Raw genomic sequence first — 15,604 nt, 5'->3', positions numbered from 1 at the left:
AGGATCTGGAAGGAAGAAGGGAAGAGGAGGAGTGGGAAGAGAGGGGGAATGGGTTTCGGTAACCATAGAGGGATGTGTTGGACAAACTGAGACATGTTCTTAGGAGGCCCATTACACGTGTCTGTCTCCCAGAGCGCTTCACAATGACAGACAAGTAAAGCAAGCATAGCATTGTAAAATTACACACACAGTCGAAGTGCTCTGCTCGGAGAAGACGGGCCGGGAACAGAGAAGGGAGAAGAAAAAAAACCGCAAGGAATTCAGGATAGTGGCAGCTGTATAAATAACTCACGCAACGGTCTTTGACTTCTCAAACACGGCAGAAAACTGACACAATATGATGCCCCGGCACTTGATTAATTCAGCCACTTACTTTGATTAATTAGCAAGCTAAACTTCGGGATAAGGTGAACTCAGAATTCTGAAAGCAAGCAAATAACTTGCTGCGTTTTGTAAATGCAGACGGAAAATACGTCTTATTGAAATATCTGCTTGGCATCAGACTCATGTTGTGCTTCAGTTGCATTTGTCCACGAGAATTCACGAACAGGCATTCTATCAGCAGACAGGTGTAGCTACTTTTCTCGGTGTAGCCAGCCAACTTCGCTGCGATAAAATGCAAGATTAACTTTAAGAAAAACATGACGAAATGTAGCTGGCTACATTCTTTCTATGATAAACAGTATAAATACGATGGCCCCAGTTGACTGCAGGCATTTATTTTAAAAAGTAGCTACAAATATTAAAAATGTACTGAAAAACGTCCAATAAAATGTGTTTCCAAAAAGACAAACAGTGTACCCTATATACATAAGCCTACTACACAAACACACACACACACACACACACACACACACACAGAGTATATCAGTAAATCAAAGACACCGCAATGTAATCGTAGTAAGCAGAAATAAATGGTTTAAACGTAAACTGTGTGAAAGACTGAGGGAGGTCTTTATCAAATCCATTCCTATACCGGTTCTGTTCTGAATCGGAGCCTTATTTCAGTCACAGTATAGTTTTAGACCACCCTGCAAATTGCTGACACACACACTCACATGCTCGGTCTGTGCGTCAGTATGCATTAATATATGCACATACGTACAAGAGCAGGTGTGTGTGAGGAAGTAAGTGTGTGTGTGTACAAATTGTTGTGTGTGTGTTTGTGCTTGCAGGGGTTTATTTGTGTGTGTTTCTGGAGGGCCCTGTATTACAGCCTTCTAAAAAGCAGCAGGAGCCTGGATCCGGGGCTGTGGTACGACCGAAACGCCACTAACTGACACACTGACAAGCCGACCCTTGTCAGTCTGACTGACTGCAGCACGCAGACACCAGCCTTTTCACCTAGTTAAACTAGTATTTTGGTCCTTTGTGCCTTTCCGACCCAAGTAATAAAAGAAAATATTTAAAAAAACAAAAGGAGCAAAATAACAATTACCCTCAAAACCTGGGCAGAGAACGGAAGAGAGAAGCAGGAATCTGGAAGCTGTGTGTTCCTGCTTGCCTCCAATTCCAGGAAAAGCAGCATAGACCTTGGGAACTGGGGGAGGGAGGGAAGGAAGGAGGGAGAGTGGTGGTTGAGGTTGCACGGACGACCGTACATCAGAGAAAGAGAAAAAATTGCCGGCGACCAGGGCTCCAGAGAGAAAGAGCTCTCTCCCCCCTAGCCTAAAGAGTTGTTTGTGAGTGCTCAGACCACCCTCCACAAGTAAAAAAAATGTTTAAAAAAAAGAATATCTGCAAAAAGCGTCAAAACCTAATTTAAACGGAATGTAAAAAAGCTATTTCACCATGCCTATGGCCACAACCCCGCTGTGTCACTATATTTTGGTTGAACAGAGACCAGGGCACAGGCATTGTATTTTTCAAGATCCAAGCTGTCATATTTATTTGAAATGTTAAAGCAGACTCACCGCTGCAAGGATTTGATATAATACCAGACTGTACTCACTTTAACATGGGTTATATCAGTTCAAGGTCACTTCAAATCTAAATCAAAGTTTATTGTCCCACTTCATGGGAAAATGAGATCAGAATGCTAAGAATGAAGTAGACTGGAGCCCTCAAAATCAGCTCTCTACCATTAACTTTAGCACCTTGTATCTCAACACAATATCTTGAGACACGCTGTCAGTCAGACAGCACCCCCTCTATCTGCCAACCAAGGACACTCCACCATCTGCACTCTGCAGGGCTAGGCCAAAAAAAAAACTCCACTGATTGGATGGGTGACAAGGACACACACACACACCTCCCCCTTCCTCCACACTGGTCACCTGGTCATAATGTAAATACCTCTCGTCCGTCTTCCAGTTGCCATGGAAAAGTACAAGAGGAAAGTTGGACTGACTGCAGCACAGGACTCCCCCTCCTCTCTCGGTCTCTGAAATATTCCCCATTCTGATTCAGCATCACTGCACTGAGCAGGAAGACAGAACCGGGTCATCACCGCGGGACAGAATGAGGTCATCACTCTGCACCACTACCGCAGGGCACCGCCACATGGGGTTCTAACACAGCAAAAGCAGTTGTACTAGTGGTGTACTGTGGCTCTGTATCTAGTAGACTGAGACGACTCTATATACACTTATAGCCCGTTAGTGTTATAGTCACAGACATGGTTGAGGTATCCCCTAAAATGATGGAAACTCAGTGTATTTGGACATAGGCTATACACAACAAGGGTGGTCAGCTAGGAAGCTCCAGTGTTTGCAGAGCTGTGAGGGGGAAGTGTGGTGGTGAGTAGGCAGGAGGCAGTAACAGTAAAGGTTAGCTGGTCAGGAGCAGAGTGGGGGCTAGGCAGTAGAGGGAAATGCACTACGCAGCACATTCATGATTTGTAGGTGACAAACAGCTAAAAATAAGTGTCTGCAGCACAGAGCAGTCACAGAGACAGGACAGGCAACATAATACTGGGGCACATTGCAACACAGACCTACATACTGAAAATCAAACATATCTAATGAATATACACATGGAGGAATATTTACACACTCATACCAATTCATGCATTATAGCCCTACTAACAAACATGAATTAATGCAGTAAATATATATATATCATGGTAATGAACAAACACATCAACACCCCCCCCCCCTCACACACACAGTTGGTGTATAGGCACACAAATACCTTACCCAAAAACTGTTGCCACAAAGTTGGAAGCACAGAATCCTCTAGAAGGTCGATGTATGCTGTAGCGTTAAGATTTCCCTTCATGGGAAGGGGCCAAGCCCGAATCATGAAAAAAACACCCCCAGACCATTATTCACCCTCCACCAAACTTTACAGTTGGCACTATGCATTGGGGCAGGTAGCATTCTCCTGGCATCCGCCAAACCCAGATTCGTCCGTCGGACTGCCAGAAGGTGAAGCGTGATTCGTGACTCCAGAGAACATATTTCAACTGGTCCAGAGTCCAATGGCGGCGAACTTTACACCACCCCAGCCAATAATTGGCAATGCACATGGTGGTGTTGAGCTTGTGTGCAGCTGCTCAGGCCATGGAAACTGGGTAGTGAGTATTGCAACTGAGGACAGACGATTTTAACACGCTTCAGCACTCAGCAGTCACATTCTGTGAGCTTGTATGGCCTAACATGTCGCGGATGAGCCGTTGTTGCTCCTAGACAGTTCCACTTCACAATAAAATAACTTACAATAAACCGGGGCAGCTCTAGCAGGGCCGAAATTTGGCGAACTGACTCGTTGGAAAGGTGGCTCTTCAGTACGGTCCAATCTACTGGAGATTGCATGGCTGTGAGCTCGATTTTACACACCTGTCAGCAATGGATATGGCTTAAATATCTGAATCCACTCATTTGAAGGGGTGTCCCCATATTTTTGGCCATGTAGTATACCTTACATCACACACTGTTAATCATGCTATAATCATCAGTCACTCACCAGGCCACCGCGTGGTGCCAGAATGCTCTCTGGTCCATAAAATGTTGTCAAATCCTGGACAAACGGCATTTAGGAGTGCCCTGCTTTGTTTGGTCACACAGTATTACTGATGGGTGGTTCCATGTAATTTCAGCAAGCCATGAAACCCATCATCTCAGATTGTTATGAAATGATTGATATAGTTAGAAACAGATAAGATTAGCATTCTTGCAATATCATGAGAACTTAAGCAAAATAATATCCAATAAAAATACTACCCAACATCCAATTTGGACCCAACTTAACACATGAGGAATCCAAAGAAATGGTTAAAAGCCACACACGGACCCCTGACCAAACCCACCCAAACAACCAGTATACAGTATCAGTTCTCTATGTCTGAAAAGTAGTATGGAGCTGTGATGTATTCTCAGTGAATTTGGTGTTGTATTTTACCCAGTACAGAGAAATTAGCCATTAAAGTTGTTTGGTTTTATGTCCAATTCTGCATCCTGATATTACCAAGATCTTACCAGTAGATGGTGCTGTTCCTATTAGTAGGTTATTTGTTTTTCAAGAATCCCTCCCACTTAATATTAAAGGGATAGTACACACAGATGACAAAAATGGCAATAATAATATGTATTAAAGTTCTGGGGAGTTGATCAGTTTTAAAATTGCATATAGTTTGTGGCTTCTATCAATGTAATTGTCTGCATCATTTCCAATCAGCACATATACATACAGTTGAAGTCGGAAGTTTACATAGACAAAAAAAACAGAGTTTAAATGTTTCACAATTCCTGACATTTAATCCTAGTAAAAATTCCCTGTCTTAGATCAGTTAGGATCACCACTTTATTTTGAGAATGTGAAATGTCAGAAAAATAGTAGAGTGATTTATTTCAGCTTTTATTTCATCACATTCCCAGTGGGTCAGAAGTTTACATACAGTCAATTAGTATTTGGTAGCATAGCCTTTTAAAGAATTTACTTGGGTCAAATGTTTTGGGTAGACTTCCAGAAACTTCCCACAATACGTTGTGAATTGTCTCACTCCCCTTGACAAAGCTGGTATAACCGAGTCAGGTTTGTAGGCCTCCTTGCTCGCACATGCCTTTTCAGTTCTGCCCACAAATTTTCTATGGGATTGAGGTCAGGGCTTTGTGATGGCCACTCCAATATCTTGACTTTGTTGTCCTTAAGCCATTGTGCCAAAACTTTGGAAGTATGCCTGGGGTCATTGTCCATTTGGGAGACCCATTTGCGATCAAGATTTAACTTCCTGACTGACGTCTTGAGATGTTGCTTCAATATATCCACACAATTTTCCTCCCACATGATGCCATCTATTTTGTGAAGTGCACCAGTCCCTCCTGCAGCAAAGCACCCCCACAACATGATGTTGCCAACCCCATGCTTCACAGTTGGGATGGTGTTCTTTGGCTTGCAAGCGTGCTCCTTTTTCCCCCCAAACATAACGATGGTCATTATAGCGAAAGAGTTCTAATTTTGTTTCATCAGATCAGAGGACATTTCACCAAGAAAGTACGATCTTTGTCCCCATGTGCAGTTGCAAACCATAGTCTGGGGTTTTTTATGCCGGTTTTAGAGCAGTGGCTTCTTCCTTGCGGAGTGGCCTTTCAGATTATGTCAATATAGGACTTGTTTTACTGTGGATATAGATACTTTTGTACCTGTTTCCTCCAGCATCTTCACAAGGTCCTTTGCTGTTGTTCTGGGATTGATTTACACTTTTCACACCAAAGTACGTTCATCTCTAGGAGACAGAACGCGTCTCCTTCCTGAGCAATATGACAGCTACGTGGACCCATGATGTTTATACTTGCGTACTATTGTCTGTACAGATGAACGTGGTACCTTCAGGCATTTGGAAATTGCACCCAAGGATGAACCAGACATGTGGAGGTCTACAATTGTTTTTCTGAGGTATTGACTGATTTCTTTTGTTTTTCCCATGATGTCAAACAAAGAGGCACTGAGTTTGAAGGTAGGCCTTGAAATACATCCACAGGTACACCTCCAATTGACAAGTACACCTCCAAGCTTCTAAAGCCATAACATTTTCTGGAATTTTCCAAGCTGTTTAAAGGCACAGTCAACTTAGTGTACGTAAACTTCTGACCCACTGGAATTGTGATACAGTGAATTATAAGTGAAATAATCTGTCTGCAAACAATTGTTGGAAACATTACTTGTGTCATGCACAAAGTAGATGTCCTAGCTGACTTGCCAAAACTATAGTTTGTTAACAAGACATTTGTGGAGTGGTTGAAAAACAAGTTTAATGACTCCAACCTAAGTGTATGTACACTTCTTCAACATACAGTTGAAGAAGTCGACATACACTTAGGTTGGAGTCATTAAAACTCGTATTTCAACCACTCCACCAATACCAGGTGTATCACACTCATTCATTATACACTTCAACAGTTTTTACCAATCCGGTTTCTGGGACATCAATGATTAAACACTGTAACTACTCAATAGACTAGAAACATGACAGGCTATTTGCTCTGCAACCGGCATAATAATGTAATGAAACAAACAGGGAGCAGGTTCCGAACCCTCAACATTCTAGCCCGAAGTCCAGCACGCTATCGACTGTGCCCAAATGTATTAATTATGGTTGGGGCCGATTGTGGCTAAAAACACTTTATCAATTGGAATCTTTAACTTGGAAAGGGGGAAAATTATTAGTTTTTCACAAGCATTGCAGGATGGGATTTTAGCTGAACAATAGACTATTCAACCTTTAGTAAAGAATTGTCTAATAGCCGAGCTAGGTGTGAACCCCCCCGAAGAAATCATTTTCAGGACTATTTTGAAAAAGCAGCAGGGATTCGCAATACATTTCTAAGAAGAGGCTATTCTCCACAATGTGTGGATGAAGCTCTTAATTTGGCAGTGGGGAAACCACGAGACAAACTGCTAGAACAAAGACCCGCTAAAGCTAAAGAACACTCTGGAATGTTCACAACCACATATACTTTGAACTCGTGAAGAGTGGGAGCTGCGGTCAAGGAACACCGGCATGTTTTATCATTGGACACAGTGCAACAATATGATGAAGTGTGAATATTTCTGCCACCCACATACAGTAAAACAGTTCCATATAAATGACATTATTACGCGCTCCAACACCCATGTCAACTACATTATTAAATGTCCATGTGGGCTGTGCTATGTAGGTAAAACCTCTCGCTCTCTAAAACAGGGAATCAGTGAACATAAAAGTCCACTTAGCAGAAACAACAGGGATAATCCAGTCGCAGTACATTTTAATGACCTAAAACATGACATTTCTACCTTTAGATTATGTGGCATAGAGAAAGTTAAGATATCAGACAGGGGAGGTGATATAAATAATATTCTGAGTAAAAAAGGTAATGTTTTTGGATTTTTACCCTCCAGACATTATTATCTGAAGGTCTTAATGATGAAAAGCCTATGTATGTTATGTTATAAATATGAACATGGATTATGCCCCTATTTCAGATTACTCTGACGTTTTTCTTAACCTGTACCCAATGAGTTATGAAAACTTGCTTGGTAGGTCGATGTCCTCATTGTGGTTTTACAGACGTATTTAATACGTTTTATGTACACACTTTATTTGAATATTTATATATTTGGTAGCCCTTATATGTTTTTCCTTAACCTCCAACCCCTTTCGATGCATGGGCAGATGTGGGTGTGGCTAGGTCTACATAAGGGTGCTAATTTAAAATAAAATAAACTAACAAAAGCTCTGACGAGCTTGAGGTCGACTGATTAACTCGTGCCGATTTCAAGTCTTCATAATAAATTGGTATTTTAGGACGCCGATTACATTTCATTCCACGAGGAAACTGCGTGGCAGGCTGACCACCTGTTACGCGAGTGCAGCAAGGAGCCAAGGTAAGTTTCCAGCTAGCATTAAAACTTCTTGTAAAAAAAACAATCCATCTTCACATAATCACTAGTTAACAACACATGGTTGACAATATTACTAGGTTAACTAGCATGTCCTGCGTTGCATATATTCAATGCGGTGCGGTGCCTGTTAAATTATCATCGAATCACAGCCTACTTCGCCAAACGGGGGATGGTTTAACAAAAGCACATTCGCAAAAAAAGCACAATAGCTGCACGAATGTACCTACACATAAAAATCAATGCCTTTCTTAAAATCAATACACAGAAGTATATATTTTTAAACCTGCAAATTTAGTTAAAATAAATTCATGTTAGCAGGCAATATTAACTAGGGAAATTGTGTCACTTCTCTTGCGTTCATTGCATGCAGAGTCAGGGTATATGCAAGATTTTGGGCCGCCTGGCTTGTTGCGAACTAATTTGCCAGAAATGTACATAATTATGACATAGCATTGAATGCTGTGCAATGTAACAGCAATATTTAGACTTCGGGTTGCCACCCGGTTCCATATTTCACTGAACGAATAAACGTTTTGTTTTTTTAAATTATAGTTTCTGGATTTGACCATATTAAATGACCAATTCTGTGTTTATTCTATTATAATTAAGGCTATGATTTGACATTTGATAGAGTAGTCTGACTGAGCGGTGGTAGGCAGCAGCAGGCTCGTAAGCATTCATTCAAACTTTACTGCGTTTGCCAGCAGCTCTTAGCAATGCTTGATTAACAGTGCTGTTTATGACTTCAAGCCTATCATCTCCTGAGATTAGGCTGGCAATACTAAAGTGCCTATTAGAACATCCGATAGTCAAAAGGTACTTGAAATACAAAAATGGTAGAGAGAGAAAATAGTCAATGCGTCATAATTCCTATAATAACTACAACCTAAAACTTCTTAACTGGGCATATTGAACCAACAGCTTTCATATGTTCTGAGCAAGGAACTTAAACGTTAGCTTTTTTACATGGCACATATTGCACTTTTACTTTCTTCTCCAACACTATGTTTTTGCATTATTTAAACCAAATTGATCATGTTTCGTTATTTGAGACTAAATAGATTTGATGTATTATATTAAAATAGTGTTATTTCAGTATTGTTGTAATTGTCATTATTACAAATATATATATATATATATATAAAAAATTAAAAGCCAGATTAAAATTGGTATCGTCTTTTTTTGGTCTTCCAATAAAATCGGTATCGGCGTTGAAAAAAAATCATAAATCAGTCGACCTCTATTATATATGTTCTGCTATTCCAAGAATGTGTAACCGAAGAGAGATACCAAGAGTGGGCACAGAATACATAGCGTTCCCGCGGTGGCCGTCTATTTCAGCACCGTTTTGCGCTGCTCTGAGACAAACATCGAGAAACGAAAATGTTCAAATATTCCATGACATTCTTAAGATGTGCGTTGACTGCATATAAGCAAGTGATGACTGCTAAATAATCAAGTTAGGTGTCTCCAGAAATAATTCTAAATTATTGGCTTTACTTACAAATTAGTGAGAATGTCTCATCCCATGTTCAAAAAAAATTGCCTTTATCCTTTTCTAGGTTAAATGAAAACAAAATCTCCAAAATATTCTTACTTATTAAACAAAGCAATTATTATTCATTTAGAATTATATAAAAGCCGCTTAGATACTCACAGATACTAACGGAAAATGCCCATTAGATATTAATTTAGAGTCCTCCAATTCTCTAAATGTAATTATTGGCGGAGAGTCACGTTATTGAAAAACATATGTTCTAATATACTGTAGGCCTACCATAGACAAAATGAGTCTCACTAGTGTTGAGTAATGTGCTGTTAAAAATGGTGTAGGTCTTATTTATTTAAAGAGCGTATAAAAGTTAGAAGCAAAAGCCTACAACTATTTTAGCACCGTTTGTGCTGCTCTGAGGGCAAGCATGGGGACTGGTTTTAATAAATCAATGAGATTTTTTATTTTCACTTAATCTCCATTTGGGTATTGGTTAGACAAGAATTAGAAAATCAGGGTGCAGAAATGTTACAAGAACATTTCTCAGGACATAGACAGATCTGATATTGGCAGAAAGCTTAAATTCTTGTTAATCTAACTGCACTGTCGAATTTATATTAGCCATTGCAGTGAAAGAATACCATTATATTTTTTGAGGAGTGTGCACACTTTTGAACATGAAAAGTTACTATTAAACAAATTAGGCACATTTGAGGTTGACACAAAATTGAGCCGAAATACAATAGTTTATTGGATCAGGCTAAAACTTTGTACATACACTGCTGCCATCTAGTGGCCAAAATCTACATTGCACCTGGGCTGGAATAATAAACTAGGGCCTCGCTCTTGGCTTTCAGAGACGTACAAAACAATGTACAAACAAATACAAAAGAACAGTTGGTTTCGTCCTTGTATTATTATTTACCAGATCTATTGTGTTCTATCGTCAAAAATTATTTTCACATTTCCACAAACTTCAAAGTGTTTCCTTTCAAAATGGTACCAGGGCATGAGCTACAAGCAGTTAGATTTGGGTATGTCATTTTAGGCGAAAATTTTAAAAAAAAGAGACTGATCCTTAAAACCTCTTGGATCTACCCATCCCGGATAATTGTCATCAACTGACACTAAGTGGCATAACACAACGGACAAAAAAATCTTACTAGAAAGTATTCATATTCATGAAATCACAAGTGAAATATATTCAAACACAGCTTAGCCTTTTATTAATCACCCGGTCATCTCAGATTTTGAATATTTGCTTTACAGCCAAAGCAAGACAAGCATTTGTGTAAGTTTATCGATAGCCTAGCATAGCATTATGCCTAGCTAGCAGCAGGCAATCCGGGGCCTGTTGACAAAAGTAGAATTAAGACATCCGGGATAAATGACTCAGCTGAGCTCAATGAAGCCAAAACATGTGCGTCCAGGCTTAATTGGTTGCACAAAGACCAAGCCAGGATGAGCAGACACGGATTCATTAAGCCAGGTGAAACCAATCCTGGATAGGTGCGCGCTCACGGCTCACTCAAATAGACCCCGCCACAGATCACAGATTAACTGATTTACCATGGCAACTAGAGCCGCGTACTTTTCCCCGTCGGAAGCACAAATCCTCATGGAGGCATACGAGGAGGTAAAAGATATAATTAAGAAGAAAGGCAACACCGCCACAGTGATAAAGCAAAGAGAAAAAGCGTGGCAAAGTATTGCAGACCGCCTGAATGCGTAAGTAATGCATAATTACACACTCACCGCTCCGCTGAAACATCACAATTACAATTCAAATATTTAATTCACATCTCCAAAAATGTAGTTGTACTGTAATTATGAAACGGTTAAATATTTAATTGAAATGCACTGCAGATATGAGTGAAATTGTGTAAAGTAACTCCATCACACTGTATAAAGCTATGATAAATTTTTTGATATTTTTACTGAAAACAAGACAAAAATACCAAGTAATTTTTTGCAGTGTGACTCCATTAAATGTGTGTGTGTGTGTGTGTGTGTGTGTGTGTGTGTGTGTGTGTGTGTGTGTGTGTGTGTGTGTGTGTGTGTGTGTGTGTGTGTGTGTGTGTGTGTGTGTGTGTGTGTAGATTAAACATGAACGGGCCAAAACGGACATGGCAGCAGGTCAAAATCAAATACAAGAACATTCTGCAGAATGGTATGGTCCCTGACTAATATTTAACAAAGCACAAGCATATATTGTACCCAGAAGGTGCCTGCTCACACATTGTCTGTACTGTTTTAGCAGTGAAAAAGAATACCCACAGACAAGGCACGGGTGGTGGGTCACCAAAGGCTGACCTTACCCCAGCAGAGGACATGGCCTTGGAGCTAAATAAAGGCAGGCCCGTCTTAGAGGGGATCCCTAGGGGGAAAGAGACGAGCATAGGTTCCTCCCAAGATGCCACCCGCTTCATTCAAGGTATGTCCTTCCATCTCTACATGGGATACAACCACATTCATATTGAATCAATTTGGACTGTCTGACTTTGGTTTACCTATTGCCTTGCAGTGTCTGGCAGCACTGTGTTCCTGTTAGAGCCACCAGCACAAGCACCAGACGATGCTGATCCAGTGAGTACTCCATCAAAGGCATACTGTAGGCCTGGCATGTCTTGTCTACTAGCTTCAATATGAATCCGATTAAATGTGATAGGGTGAAGGCCCCAGTGCAGCAGCAACAGCACATGATGGAGACGATGATGAGGAGGAGACCATCTCTCTGGATTCCAGAAGGCATGAGGTATCATGTTAAGACTGTGAAAGTACTATTTACTCTACAATGGTGAGGAGTCCTCATCAAAATCAAAAAATCTAATTTATTTTACAGGACCCAGATGCTATACAGTGGGAAAACCAGCCTGGCAACATAGTGCGTATTAATAAAAGGACACCACATCCTGCCAAATTCCAGCTGCGCTAATTGTATTGTGTTCACAGAGCTCACAAGCTATCAGAAAGTTGTATGGCAACCACCTCCGGCGCCAAATAGAACTGGCAGACATAGACATTCAGTACAAGAAGAAAAAGATGGAAAATCTTGCACTGGAGTCCGAAATAAAAAAGAGGACAATTAGGAAACTGGACCTTGAAATAAAAAAACTTGAGAGGGAGGTGAGATATGCCTTCAATGTACACTGTATGCTAACTGTAACACAAATGTATTAATCATTATTTTTCTTTCCTCCCCCAGCTCCAAGAAGATGACACAGCTCAAAATAAAAATTAGGTATATTCTCGTAAAGTCAAGTGAGCCATGACATATGAGCTCTTATTGTGAGCACACAGGACGGTGGCATCTTTCTAAGGTTTTTTTTATTTTCCCAGCAATCAGTACAACCAAGTCATCGTTATAAGGCATTGCCCTCTTTTGCCCACCCCCAGCACCAGGTGTGGCCACTAGCCTATATGAAGGCCCAAAATTGTGTGTTCCTTTCTGCTCTGACAATGGCATGCCCATTCGTGCGAGATGTGGTGGATGAAGAAGCACTTGTTCTGAGGAGAGCCTTCAGGCGAGAAAGGGTCTTCAGGGACCGGTTGGACCCACTGGCCTTCCCTGATGACCATCTATATGAAAGATACAGGTTTTCTGCAGATGGCATCAGGTATCTATGCAGACTACTGGGTCCCAGGATTAAGCACCGCACTGCACGGAGCCATGCACTGAGTGTGGAGCAAATGGTTTGTGTGGCCTTGCGCTTTTTGCTAGTGGAGCCTTCCTGTACTCAGTGGGGATGCAGAACAGCTGAACAAGGCCACAATTTGCCGCACAATAAGGAGTGTGTGTCTGGCTATCAAAGCATTAGCAGATGTCTTCATCTCCTTCCCTGGCCACAGAAGACTCTGTGACATCAAAGAGGAGTTCTATAGGATTGCAGGTAAGAGGATCTACAAATTACAGGACAACTGTTAACACATAGTAGGATACTCATTACTTTGTGTGACAGGTTTCCCCAATGTCATTGGTGCAGTGGACTGCACACACAAGGATAAAAGCCCCCTCAGGTGCCCATGAGGCCGATTTTGTGAATAGGAAATCCTTTCACAGCATTAATGTTCAGGTGAACATAACTTTTTGATATTGTCCATTGACGAACACTCTGCATTGCCAGTGATGTGCATTGATTGGTGTAATATTCCTCATCTTATGATTTCAGATGGTCTGCAATGCTGACTGTGTGATCAGCAATGTTGTGGCAAAATGGCCTGGCTCAGTCCATGACTCCAGAATCTTTCGGGCCTCTGAAATCTATCACAAGGTAAGCCACACAACCCCTATTTATAACCATCATGGCTGTGTCAAGAATATCACTGTGTTTATGAGGTAGTAATGATGAGATTTTGTGTTGACAGGTGAATTCTCTGGTGTGTTGCTGGGAGACAGGGGGTATGGCTGCCAGCCTTTTCTCCTGACACCTTTCACAGACCCCCAGGAAGCACAGCAGGCCTACAACCATGCCCATGCCAGGACCAGGGCCAGAGTTGAAATGACCTTTGGCCTCCTGAAGGCACGCTTTCACTGCCTTCACAAATTAAGGGTCAGCCCTGTTAGGGCATGTGATATTACTGTGGCTTGTGCTGTCCTCCACAATGTGGCCTGCCTGAGGAAGGAGAGGGCCCCCAGAGTGCCACCAGCCATGGACTGGGACAATCCGGCAATCTTCCCTGATGACGACAGTGGTCGGCTGCTGAGGGACCAATATGTGTTGAATTATTTTAGTTAGTATGTGTGCTTTCAATTTTGGTTAAATATGTCCTGCGGTGGCAGAGGAATTTGGGTTTTTTGGGTTCGTTTTTTGACGAATTTGGCCTCTTATGATGTTTGTGCGGTATACTGTGTGTAATACAAGGCTGCAGGGAGGCTACTGCATCCATTCATTTGTCTGTTCAGTTGATGTGTATGGATTTGTCCTGCATTTATTTTAGTGTGCAGACATGCAGGGTGTGTTATATACAGACCTTTGAATGTGTATGTATCATTTTGTATAATATGCTTGGATTCTGTGCTTTCCATCTTGTAGAGTCACTGTGACTTCAGTTTCGAAAGGAGCTGATGGTTTACCTGCTTTGTTTTGTCCTTATTCAATAAAGGAACATAATGTTACACATTGTGTTTTTATATTCATATGGAATGTGTATTTGTTTATATGACAGAGTACTAGGGCCACACTGAAGAAAAAGGATAAAGTCATACATTTATGAGGCTGGTTCTTTCTGCAGAAAAGCTACATATTGTTTTTACAGTTTTGATACTTATGACAATGTGATACTTAATATTCTGGCACATCAGCATGTCTTTGTTTATGAAACCATACTGAAGTACAATTTCACGAAATGCCCCACATCTGTCATTTTAACAACTGTCCTCCTTTAAAACAACTGGTTACAATATTATGACTTGTGTTTTTTTCCCTCTGTGGCCCTAATATTCTATCATTTTATATATAGCCTTATAGTCTATGGGAAACTGTAAATTATCTAATGATAGCAACATCTAAAAATCATTTTTTATCCAAAATCATTGAAATTAATGATCACAAACGTTTAAATAATAACAGTGGGTCTAGTTATGTGATAACAATGTATAGTGAGCAGTGAAATAACTATTGGTTTCCATTTGTGGTGACTGCTGACTGACATTAGGGATGAGATTAAATAGATCCTGGAATTTAGCCTGGTCTGGAGCAGGCTAGCTCCACAGAATAAATCTCCATGGTAATTTATACCATAACATATCCTCCTGCCCCCTATCCATCTTTAGTGCAACCGGATTACGGATCAATTGAGCCAGGATCACCAAGATATCCTGGCTTAATCCCTTATCCTAGTTTTGTGCAACAGGCCCCGGTCACGAAAATCAGAAAAGCAATCAAATTAAATCGTTTACCTTTGATGAGCTTCGGATGTTTTCACTCACGAGACTCCCAGTTACATAGCAAATGTTCCTTTTTTCCAGAAAAATTGTGTGGACAATGACGCAATGTTGTTGTACACGCTCCTTTTTCAAAATAAAAGCCTGAAACTATGTCTTGTGAGACTAGACACATTAAGGAAGCCATAGAAAAAGGAATCTTGTTGATATCCCATTCACTGCTCAATAGGAAAGCATAGGAAGGGACTCTTATTTAGAAACCACTGCGTTCCTGATTGGATTTCTCTCATTCTTTTGCCTGCAATATCAGTTCTGTTATACTCACAGACAATATCTTTACAGTTTTGGAAACAGAGTGTTTTCTATCCTAAGCGGTCAATTATATGCATATTCTATTTTCTGGT

General features: G+C 40.8%; 1 long non-coding RNA gene and 1 pseudogene across 1 annotated transcript; both read left to right on the top strand.

Annotated features, from left to right (window-relative positions):
* The first annotated feature begins 10,881 nt into the window (after positions 1-10,881).
* LOC135511662 (uncharacterized) lies at positions 10,882-12,072 on the top strand. The gene is made up of 4 exons (XR_010451289.1): positions 10,882-11,486; positions 11,574-11,750; positions 11,841-11,902; positions 11,985-12,072. It is a non-coding gene; the product is annotated as an uncharacterized LOC135511662 (long non-coding RNA).
* Positions 12,073-12,775: 703 nt separating this feature from the next.
* Positions 12,776-14,402, top strand: LOC135511661 (putative nuclease HARBI1; annotated as a pseudogene).
* Positions 14,403-15,604: the final 1,202 nt, after the last annotated feature.

The sequence above is a fragment of the Oncorhynchus masou genome, chromosome 24 (assembly GCF_036934945.1).
Source record: "Oncorhynchus masou masou isolate Uvic2021 chromosome 24, UVic_Omas_1.1, whole genome shotgun sequence".
NCBI lineage: Eukaryota > Metazoa > Chordata > Actinopteri > Salmoniformes > Salmonidae > Oncorhynchus > Oncorhynchus masou.
Note: the sequence above shows the minus strand (reverse complement) of the source record. Positions and strands in the feature narration are given on the sequence as shown.